Raw genomic sequence first — 11,778 nt, forward strand, 5'->3', positions numbered from 1 at the left:
TTGCACAGAAGGAATGACACAGGCTGCAGATCTTTTGTAGAAACTCTTCATCAACATAGGAAGAGACTCTTCTTCTAAGAGTTCTGAACCAGAATCTTGTCAGATGGTTTTCCAGCACTGAATATTTGACATGACTCAGAATTTTTCTGCTTTAATCATTAAACTGATCTTTTTTTAAAGACAGAATCCAATGTAACTGAGGATAGCATAAAAATAGTATTCATCTGCAGCTGGCACTGAACTCCTGATCCTGCTGCCTCTGCCTCCCAGTGTTGGAATTGTTGGTGTGCTCCTCCACACCAAGCTTCTTTTATTTAATTAGGAACTGCCTTAATTAGCTATAGTAATTCACAGAACATCTGAGCTTCACCAAAGTGTGTCACTGGAAAGACAGAAAAGAGAGATACAGGCACCAGAAGTGGGAGCTATGATTACTGTGACATGTACTATATTCAACAAGTGCAAGAGGCCCAAGAGGGTCAGTCATCTTCTACTTCAACTACAGTGCATTTCTTGTACTGATGAGCTTAGGCTTTAAAATGAGTTTATTCTACAGCTGATCATTCAGAGTTATGGAAACAGAACTTCTAAAATAATTAGTGAGGGGCTAGAGAGATGGCTTTTCTGTTAAGAGCATGTTTAGCTCTTGTAGAGGACTTCAGCTCCCTTCATAGTACCCATATGGAAGCTCACAACTGACTCTAACTCCAGTTCCAAGGGCATCTGATGCCTTCCTTTGACTTCCTCATGTACTGGGCAACCATGTGGGACACATAAATACACATAGGAAAAAGATTCACACACATAAAATTAGTGGATCTAAAATGACTAAAATAATTGTGTTTAGGAAAACAATCTCTAGAACACACAATGCAGTTTATCTTCCAAGTGTTATTGATATTCATACTCTACTACCCTCAAGGAGTTTTAGATGAATCCCATTTTAGCTAATTTTATATCTACTTGATACAAGCTAGAATCTTTTGGGAAGAGTGAACTTCAGTTGAGACAAGGCCAAGCCTGTAGTGTATTTTCTTAATTGGTGGTTGATGTGAAATTCTCCAGCTGACTGTGAGCAATGCTGCCACTGGACTAGTAGCCCTTGGTGCTTTAAGAAAGCAGAATGAGCAAGCTATAAGGAGCAAGTCAGTAAGCTGCACTCCTAAATGGTCTTTGCATGCCATGACTTCCCTGGATGATGGATTATGAACTGTAAATTGAAATAAACCCTTTATTCACTAGTTGCTTTGAGACAGGGTGTTTTACCACATCAATAGAAACCAAACTAGGACACACCTCAATTCCAGGCTTCTGCATGGTGCTATAGGAGGTGATATAAAAAACTCTTCATCTGCAAATACTGGGGGAAGTCCAGACTTTGTCCCTTGCAGTGAGGTGCTGTGGAATAATATTTTTGTACACTGTAAAGATTTGTACATTGTGATTGGTTTAATAAAGGAGCTGACTAGCCAAAATCCAAACAGGTAGAAGTATAGGGCAGAGAGCGAGATACAGAGGGTGCTGGGAGAAGAAGGGGAGAGTCTGGAGTCACAAGAGAAGCAGAGAGAAGTGAGATGGGCATGCCATACAGAAAAAGACACCAAGCCATGTAACATAGATAAAGAATATGGGTTAATTTAAAATGTAAGAGTTAGCTAGTAACAAGCCTGAGCTATTGGCTGAGCATTTGTAATTAATATAAGCCTCTGTGCGTTTATTTGGCAGCTGCTGGTGGGACAGAAACTTCAGCCTACAGTGAGGTACATAGTAATTAGCAAGACAGAGAAGGGGTGGCCAAGATGAGGTTAAAAGTCAATGGTAGTGAAGGGCATGACCAGAAACAATGAAGGCTATAACTGTGAAGCTGGGAATCCCTGCAGGAACTGCCACCAGAAAAGTGGAGGTTCATGAAAATAAATGCCTTACAGCTATCAGAATGGGAAAAGATCTTCACCAACCTCCTATCTGACAGAGGGCTTATCTCTAAAATATGTAAATAACTAAAGAAGATAGACATCAAAAAGCCAAATAATCAAATTAAAAATGTGGTACTGACCTAAACAGAATTCTCAACAGAAGAATCTCAAATGACTAAGAAACACTTAAAGAAATGTTCATTATCCTAAGCCATTTGGGAAATGCAAATCAAAAGAATGCTGAGATTCCATCTTACAACTGTCAGAATGGCTAAGATCAAAAACACAAATGACAGTTTATGCTGGAGAGTATGTGGAGCAAGGGAACACTCCTCCATTGATGGTGGGAGTGAGAACTTGTAAAGCCACTTGGGAAATCAATATGGTGGTTTCTCAGAAAAATCAATCTACTTCAAGACCCAATGATACCACTCTTGGACACGTGCCCAAAGAATGCTCAATCATACCACAAGGACACTTGGATAACTATGTTCATAGCACCTTTATTTGAATGGTTGGAACCTGGAAACAACCTAGATGTCTCTCAGCAGAAGAACGGAAACAGAAAAACAGTGGAGTACTACCCAGCTGTTAAAAACAATGACATCAGGAAATTTGAAGGCAAAGAGATAGAACTAGAAAAAAAATCATTCTGAGTTTGGTTACCCAGACTCAGAAAGACAAACATTGTATTAACTCACTCATAAGTGGATATTAACTATAAAGTAAAGGATAACTATGCTACAATTCTCAGACCCAGAGAGGCTAGCTAAAAAGAAAAACCTAAGAAGGGATGCATGAATCTCTTCGGACAGAGAAATAGAGGATATCTCCTGGTTGTACTGGGAACTTGAGGTATCAGGTTGGGGACACGGGTGGAGGGAGAGAGTGCTGAGAAAGGTGACTGGAAAGGGGACTTTACAGAGTCAAGTAGAAGCCCAGTACAAGGTAAACTTCCATGAGTCTACAACGATGACCCCGGCTATGACTCCTGGCAAGAGTAGGTGCATAGCCAGTAGCGTAAGGCAATGTGGTGGGCTCTTAGTGCAGAGCTTGCACTCAGCGTACTGGCAGGATTGTAAGTGGTTAAGAAGCTCAGTTCTTTCCTCAGCTTCAATGAAAAAGAAGCCAGCTTCTAGATAAGATGGCCAAGGAAGACAAGGGTAGCTAGAGATCAAACACAGGGATGCAAGAGTAACAGAAGGAGGCCGTGGCCATCCCATCCCTCATGTTTGTTCTCTACTCATGTACCAAATTATTTTACCAAGTGTAGTGGGTTATTTGTTTGTGGTAACCTTGGAAGGTGCAGATATTACAGGGAATTGTGTCTTTTATCTGCAGTTTGCACAGAACAATCACCAGATCTCAACGACAATAATCTCCAAGACTGCAATGGATATGAACTTGGCTAGGAGGGGTGTGGTCATGCCATTTGTGGCCGTAAAGGGCATTCTCTGAGGAAACAGCATAGCCTCATCATGTCACTCAAATGATGTGCCTTCTCTAGAGGACAGAGACTAAAATGAAGAGCCTGCTCCTGACTGTCAGACTGTTTATCCTGGTAGCTGTGCTACAGGCCCAGGATGACCTGTCCCTCTTTTCAGAAGACAAGGTCAAGAAAGAGATAGGGATAGTGGACAGGGGTAGATGGAAGGGTTGAGTATTGTATAGATCCTGAGAGCTGGATCTAGCACTCATGAGCTGTTACGTCCTCTGAGTTTGGCCTTAAACACTGCACCTCAACCTGGAGTCTTATCTGCTCTCTAAATCTCTGCTGTCTCTTCTGCTGTTCTACCAGCAGGCATGAGCTCTCCTGGCTAGCATAGCTCTAACACTGAAGCGATCTGGTTGCTCTGACACACAAGAACCAGAATGCTTCTCTGGAACATGGACTTTCATACCTTGATATAGAACTAAAGACTTTGGGGGCTTTTGGAACATACACCTTCTGCCTAACTGAAACATGAGTTTTCAGGCACACTTTAATGAACACAGGACTTAGAAATAGGGCCAGTCTATGTTAGTGGCTGCAGTCTGGGCTCCGGAATGTTTTATTCAGGCCCCTGTCCATGCGCTGGAGCCTGGAGGAGAACATGGCCTAGATTCGGGTGTACTCAGGGCTGTTTGTTATAGGTCTCAGGAAACTGGTACAGGAAGGCCAGTGAATGACTTAAACAACAGAGGGTGGAAGAGCCCTATGGAAGAATTCCCTTTTGTAGTGAGAGTCCTGAAAAAGGGAAACATGGAGGTCATGATCATTTCTATGTGAATGTCACCACCAGGAATCTTCCTTGCTTTTCCTTCACTCTCATCTATGCTCTTAGTGTTAATGACAAGCAGATTCTTAATGTAAAGGACACCATCACAGCAACTATTTGAAATCGCAGCTGCCATTGATATGGGATATGGAGGTCACTGACTTATGATGCAAGCTGTGTAGAGGACAGGTGTGGGCTCTGCAAGGCTTCTGGTGTGTTACTTGTGTTGCAGGCTTAATGGTGAGTACATCCAGGTTGAATTCCTGATGGAGAAAAGAGAGAAGCCTAGCTAATGCAGTGCTTTTTTCTCCTTGTCTGAAATTTTTCTATTGCTGTGATAAAACACTTTGTTTGAAGGATTAGGGAAAGGAGATTTGTTTTAGTTCACTGTTCAAGGTACATTACAGTCTATCATAGCAGGGAATTTAAGGCACCTGGCACTTGAATCAGCTGGTTATATTACATCTACAGCCAGAAGAGGAGAATGAGATATTTATGCATGCCAGTGCTCAGGTGGCTTTCTCCATTTTGCACAATCCAGAGTTGGCTGCCTAGTGGATAGTTCCACCACAGTTAAAATGGGTCTTTCCACATCAGTTGTTATAGTCAAGATAATGCACCCCAGGCATTGGCCAAAGGTACATCTCCCAGGTGCTTCTGTCAAGAGGCTGTTTAACCTTAGCTGTCAGAGTCTAGTTGGCTTCATGTGGTCCTACCTTACAGAGACTAACTCCTGGAATTGGAACAGTTCTGCTCTGCTTATCTTCATGAGAGGTTCCTGGGTGACCTCTCTGACCCAAGTTCATGGGTCATTGCTGACATCTTCTAGACTGTGTCTTAGTGTGGTCAGAATGATGTGTCTGGAACAATACACTACAGACCCACTTTCTCTGTTCATCTATAGTTTGGAGCTCATATCTCATATACTTCTATGAGCTGCCAGTGATGGACCACTACATTTTCTACAGTGAATGCAAATGATTTGAGTATAAAGTCTATGTGGGAGAATTCATATGTAGGATCCCAGATACCCCATTTCCTGTATGTTCTCCACTACCAGAAACCAGAGGGATATGCAGCAGCTACATGTTGTCACCAGGGACTATAATACTTAGCATGGTACATTTGATTGATATCTATGATCTGGACACATTGTGGTGCCTGTACAGTGTTCAAGATCTGAGGGAGAAGGTTCAGCTGGACAGTGACTGTTAGGGACAACTGCAGATATGGCTCCCAGTGCACAACCACACAGGATGTAGGTTCTAAGTAGTGATCTGCCAAGTACCATTTCCTGGGGTCTAAGATGTCCTGAATGAATAACAGTTTGTATGGTTGGGACCTAACAAGTATTTTAATAGAGAGTCAGCTGTATATAATAAAGCTATACCTAGAAGGGTCAAGGAAATTCTAGAGGAAAGTCAAATATCAAGGAATAATTGATGATATTCAGCTTTTAATATTCAGCTGTTTCTTGCTATGAATTTCTTGTGTACTCATATACTACTAGGCCAAATGGCAAACAATATAAGCCTCTCAGACCTACTGCTGATCTACTAGGTAACACCTCTACAGAGCCTAGGAGACAGATGGACTGTAGATGCATAGCTTTGTTTCTTGTGCAAATGAAGCTCAGACTTTCCTTCCCCAGACTGGCCAAATGGCATTCCAGAGCATTTGACTCAGAACAAAGTGGTTTTTGCAGATCCAGGTGATAGTGAAGGGGAGGCAGGATTCCTGGTCAGGCAGAGTCACATGGCCAGAGGAGAAGAGAACAAGGCAGAGTTTCTGTAGATGGTAAGGCAGAGTTGCATGGCTAGAGAGAAAGGAACAAGGTAGAAGCATGCAGGCAGGTATAAGGAGATAGTATATCTATCTATCAGGATCATACCCTAAGCAGGAAGGATCCTGGAGTCTAGGGCCACTAGTCTGTCTCTCAACTCTTCAGTGACTTTGACAACCTAAGGTCTCTGTTATTGGAATTTTCCCAGGGGCCTGCCCTGAAAAAATCCTTCCCAGAGTTCTGGGGAAGACACTACATCCAGTGTGAGGTTATCTGAGGAAAAAAAAAATCTATGTACACTAGTTTTTTTTTTATGTCCATTTACTTAATTTCTCTATAACAAACTTCTGTCTACACAGCTTCAGTTCCATCCTCACACTCAATTCCTCTCTGTCCAGTCTTTTTCTGTCCTCTCAGAGCCCTAGTAAGCTACTATGCTTTAGATCTCATCTTCATCTACAGTTTCTCAATCCATGCTCATTTTTTCTCCTCCTACTCTCTTGACTTGACCCTATCCTCAGGGTGAAACTCCTCATACTGGGCAGTGTTCCTGTCCTTGTGCCACTGCTCCCTGTAGAGCTGTACATTAATGACCTCTCCACCTTTCTGTCCTCTGCCCATGGGGAAGAAATATTCTGGCCCTGGCTGCTACCCAGGCTGGAGAGTCCCTGCCTGTCTAGGCATGAACATCCACATCAGGATGTGGCCCCAAGCACAACTCCCAAAACACCTGGGAAGTATGTCCTTTCTTTCCCCAGAGTCCTTCCTCTACCATGGTCTCCACTTTGGCTCATCACCAACCCCACACACCCACCAAAGATACTTAACAATCTTGCTGGTCAAGGTGGACCAGGTTTGTGTCTGGGAACTAGCAGTGACTTCACCGTAACTCTAGGAAGGAAGTTCTCTGACTGGCATCTGTTTCCCATGTAGCTACTCACCTAGTGCTACTCTCATGATAGAAAGAAGGGTCCCGCAGTTCTATTTCTCTTTCTGTCATAACTGTACCCCAGAACTGCAAGTTATATGCCTACTCTGCCAACAACACATAGCACTGTCTTTCTTGGAGTACTCTTCTCCTTAGACCACAGTGAGACATACACTCCCTCTCATCCTGGATCTGTACTACCTACTGGACCAACCTCCTGTTAGAGTCCTCTGTCCCACCCCAACCCCATCTGAATCCAAGTAAAGTAGTGAGCAGCCATTCTGGATCAGCACATGAAGTCTTCTGTAAGCTTCCCAAAGCTCTAGCACAAGATTGAGGAACTCTGAGACCCAGCAGCTGTCAGACCCTAAGAACTATGGTATCTCACAGTCCTGTAGGACACAGGATGTACTAGAACAGTGGTTTGCATCCTGGGGGATGTGACCAATTTGGGGGTCAAAAAACCCTTTCAGAGGAGTCACCTAAAACCATCAGAAAATACAGTTATTTACATTACAATGTTTTTTTTTTTTTTTTTTTTTTTTTTTTTTTTTTTTTTGGTTTTACGAGACAGGGTTTCTCTGTGTAGCTTTGTGCCTTTCGTGGATCTTGCTCTGTAGACCAGGCTGGCCTTGAACTCACAAAGATCCACTTGCTTCTGCCTCCCGAGTACTGGGATTAAAGGCATATGCCACCACCACCCGGCCACATTACAATTTTTAATGGTAGCTAAATAACAATTATGAAGTAGCAATGAAAATAATTTATGGTTCCTCAACACATGGAACTATATTAAAGGGTTACAACATTAGGAAGGTTTAGAATTATTGTTATAGAAGTTCATTTGAAAAGCTACCATCCTAGTTGGTTTCAAAAGATGTCTGACAAGGGGGCAGGAGAATTTGGCAAGCTACTGGATTGGGCAGGACTTGAGAAATAGAATCACATCTTCATATGTGTGCAGGTTCCCATAGGGATCTTGCTCTGTTGGAGACTTAATCAAATTTTGTCTGGGACCCATCAGTTAGTGACTGGGAGCAGGGGGAGGGGTGGAGGGAAGAGGATTGCTGGATCCTCCATTATTACCCCTAAAGATAAGCAAGACAGTATGAGCTACAGCCCCACTAGTCACTTTGACACACTTTGCCTTCTATGTAATTTGTCCAGTGTACAAAATCTGTGAAGAGACTGCCTCATGGGGATATGGGGGCTAAAGTGAGGGAGGAGTGGCCATGTACTTTGAGTAATAAAGGCAGACCTATAAACTTCCATCTCAATGGTACATAGATTTCTGGAGGATGAGCATATGGCATCATCTTTCCCTGAGAGGCTGTTGGTTGTTCCAAATTCAGGAGCTCTTCAGCTCCCACATACACATATTGTCTTTTCCTTATCCCTCTCTACCTGGATGTGATTATTGCTGAAGACCATAGGTCATTCTGAAAGGAAGTAACCCCTTTCAAGTGGCTGGTGGAGCCTGAGGTGGTTGGATACATTGGAGGCAAGGGTTAGCCAGTACCAAAACTAACAAGCACAGCACCCCACTCTGCAGGATCACAGAAAATATGGAAGGGGAAAACATCTTCATACAACAATGTAAGAAAACAACACTTGAACAATGATGATACCAATAGGCACGCTAATGTTGAAGGGGGTAATCTCATGGGGTCCCACCCCTAGACAGAGAACTTCAGGCAACTATTGACAGCTGGGAGAGGATGAATTAGTCTTTCCATGAGATGAGTTCCCAATTGTGTTATCCATTACAAAGCCATCAGCTCCAATATCATATACAGCAAAGCAACACCAACCAGACTCAGCAGTTGTATTTATATATTTATGTACACCCTCATATGTGTATGTAATGATAATAATCAAATAACAAAGGCCATCAATTTGAGAGGGTATGTGGGGATGGAGGTAGTTGTAGGAAAGGGAAACTGACGTAATATTTCAATTAATTTTTTAAATGAAAGAAGTGGAAGTCTTTCAACAATGTCAGGAAAGTAAAGGGGTTATGAAGCACTGAAGCAATAGGGCAAAAATCTGAGTTGCAAAGTCCAGATTTGTTTATGAGAAGTATCACAGATATCTGTAGAAATCATTATTAATTTTAGTTTTAGTGGTGATATGTTTACTGCATTAGAGGTAACAGGACCTGGAAGAGTGGGGCCAATAAATGCGATGGACTGAAATCTCATGCAACAGTCAACTTTTTTTTAGAGCACTCGACAATTTATAGTCTGAAGGTTAAAAGGAGTCACATGAGTAAATTGTATAATCACAAGGGCAAGCCACAGGTGGTGGATAAGCCACACATGGAAAAAAAAGTTTATCCACACAGGCATATAAACGAATAACAATATCCAGTTTTAATGAATAATCTGAAGTAAACTCATTCCTATATGTTATGCCTGGGAAGGGAACTCAAGCATAATCCAAGAATAATTCCTTGTTTTTGAAGAAACTGAAATCACAAGACCATTGTCTACATTTTTTGGAGTTTTCTCACCAGCACTAAAAAATCTCCTCACATGATTATGTTCTTGGACTGTGTTTCAACAGTCATATGCTACACTTGAGTTTTATATGGATTTTTTAAAATATTAATTTCAATGTACTATTAACCCAGGTTGCTAGCATACTAAACACACAGTATGGTTATGTCAGCCAAACCTCTGTGTTGTCCTTTATGGACATGCTCTCCATAAACCTTAAACTACTGATCTGTGCTGCCCCAATTTTGCCTCTTGAGCCTGTTTCATTGTTGCATGACTTCCCTGTGGACAATGTCTGTTTAACCCTAACAGGGCAGTCATAACAGACTTGAAAAAATAACTACCCCTGTCCAGCTTGCAATACCAGTGAGATTCTTGGAGGAATTTGTGACGCTACTTTCACAAGCACAGGTGCCTGAGTGAGCTCCATCTTCAGTACACTCGCTATAGCACCAATGAGTCCCACGGAGTCTGTGTCACTAAGATAACTGCAGTGAAGTCTCCTCTATTTCAGTAATTGTTATAGCTCTATGATCTTGCAGAAAGAGCCATGGGTTTTCTAAATTCTTGTGAGTTTTTATAATTTTCTTATGAGTTTTGTGAGTATGTCCCTCTTCTCTCCATAAGAGAATATTTCCATCCTAGCCCACAACCCCTGGCAGAAGACTCTCCTGGAGGCCTTGCCAGTACTAGCAACCCCAGTTAAGACACCTCCCACAGCCCACAAATACCTGTTAAGCCATTCCCAGCAGTTGCCAATAGCACCTCCTCCTTTGGGATCCATATCCTGCCCACAACCCCTTGCAGAAGACTCCAGCTCTACTGGAGGCCACACTGGTATTAGGAACCTAGGAATCCCAGGTACCTGGAACAGCAGAGACCACACTGGTATCCAGAACCCCAGTACCTCAAAAGAAAAGTGAGTGCCCAGAATCCCAGAGGCTAAAGAGGCCATGATTACCCCAGCAGACACATAGTACTGGACATGAAGACTTGCTGGTCACCAGAACCACATGCTACTCAGACTAGAAGACCCAAGAGGAAACAGAAAGCAATGTGGAAAATATTCATCAAGCATCCATCCAACAAAGATAAACTTATCAATCAGCACCTAACCTGATAATAACTCCAAACCCTGATGACTAGAGGCTAGCAAAAGAACACAATCAACAACACCTAGGGCAATGTGGTACCACCAGAAACCAGCTATCCTATTAGATTGAGCCCTGGATATTACAACACAGTGGAAGCACAAGAAAATGACCTTAAATTCAATCTTAAGAAGATAACAGCAGCTATTAAAGAGGGAATGAACAAATTGATTAAAGAAATCCAGGAACCTGTCAGTGGTGATGCATACCTTCAATCCCAGTACTCATGAGGCAGAGGCAGGTGGATCTCCTATTCAAGGCAGCCTTGTCTCCAAAGCCAATTCCAGGACAGCCAGAGGTGTTACACAGAGAAAGCCTGCCTCAAAAAAACAAAAAACAAAACAAAACAAACAAAAAAAGAAAGAAAAAAGAAAAAGAAAAGAAGAAGAAAGAAGATAAAAAAGAAAAAAAACAAATCCAAGAAAACACAAACAGGTGAAGGAAACGAATAAAACCATTAAGACCTGAAAATGGAAATAGAAACAATAAAGAAAACACAAACTGAGGGAATCCTGAAGATGGAAAATATAGGTAAGCAACCAGAAACAACAGACTCAAGTATCACCAACAGAATATAACATACAGAAAAGCAAATCTTGGGCATTGGAGATACGATAGAAGAAGCTGATATAGCAGTCAAAGAAAATGTTAATTTAAAAAGTTCCTAACACCTGGGCCTCTATGAAAAGACCAAACCTATAAATAATAGGAATAGAAGAAGGAAGAGAATCCCAGCTCAAAATCCCAGAGAATATATTTATTAAAATCATTGAAGAAAATTTTCCCAACCTAAAAAAACAAAACAAACAAACAAACAAAAAACAAATGAACAAAAAAAATGCCTATAGAGGTACAAGAAGCTTACAGAACACCAAATAGATTGGACCAGAAAAGAAAGTTGTCCCCTCCCACCACTACATAATAATCAAAACACTAAACAGACAGAACAAAGAAAGAATATTGAAAGCTGCAAAGGAAAAAGGCAATAACATATTAATATACACCTATTAGGATTTCACCTAACTTCTCAGTAGAGACCCTAAATTCATTCTGGGCAGATGTTATGTGGACCCATGAAGACCATAAATGCCAACTCAGACTACTATACCCAGCAAAACTTTCAATCATCATAGATGGAGAAAAACAAAATATTCCATGTCAAAGTCAATTTAAACATTACCTATCCACAAATCCAGCCCTATAGAAAGTATTAGAAGAAAAACTCCAATCCTAAGGAGGTTAAC

This window comes from Peromyscus eremicus, chromosome 4, assembly GCF_949786415.1.
Source record: "Peromyscus eremicus chromosome 4, PerEre_H2_v1, whole genome shotgun sequence".
Taxonomy (NCBI): domain Eukaryota; kingdom Metazoa; phylum Chordata; class Mammalia; order Rodentia; family Cricetidae; genus Peromyscus; species Peromyscus eremicus.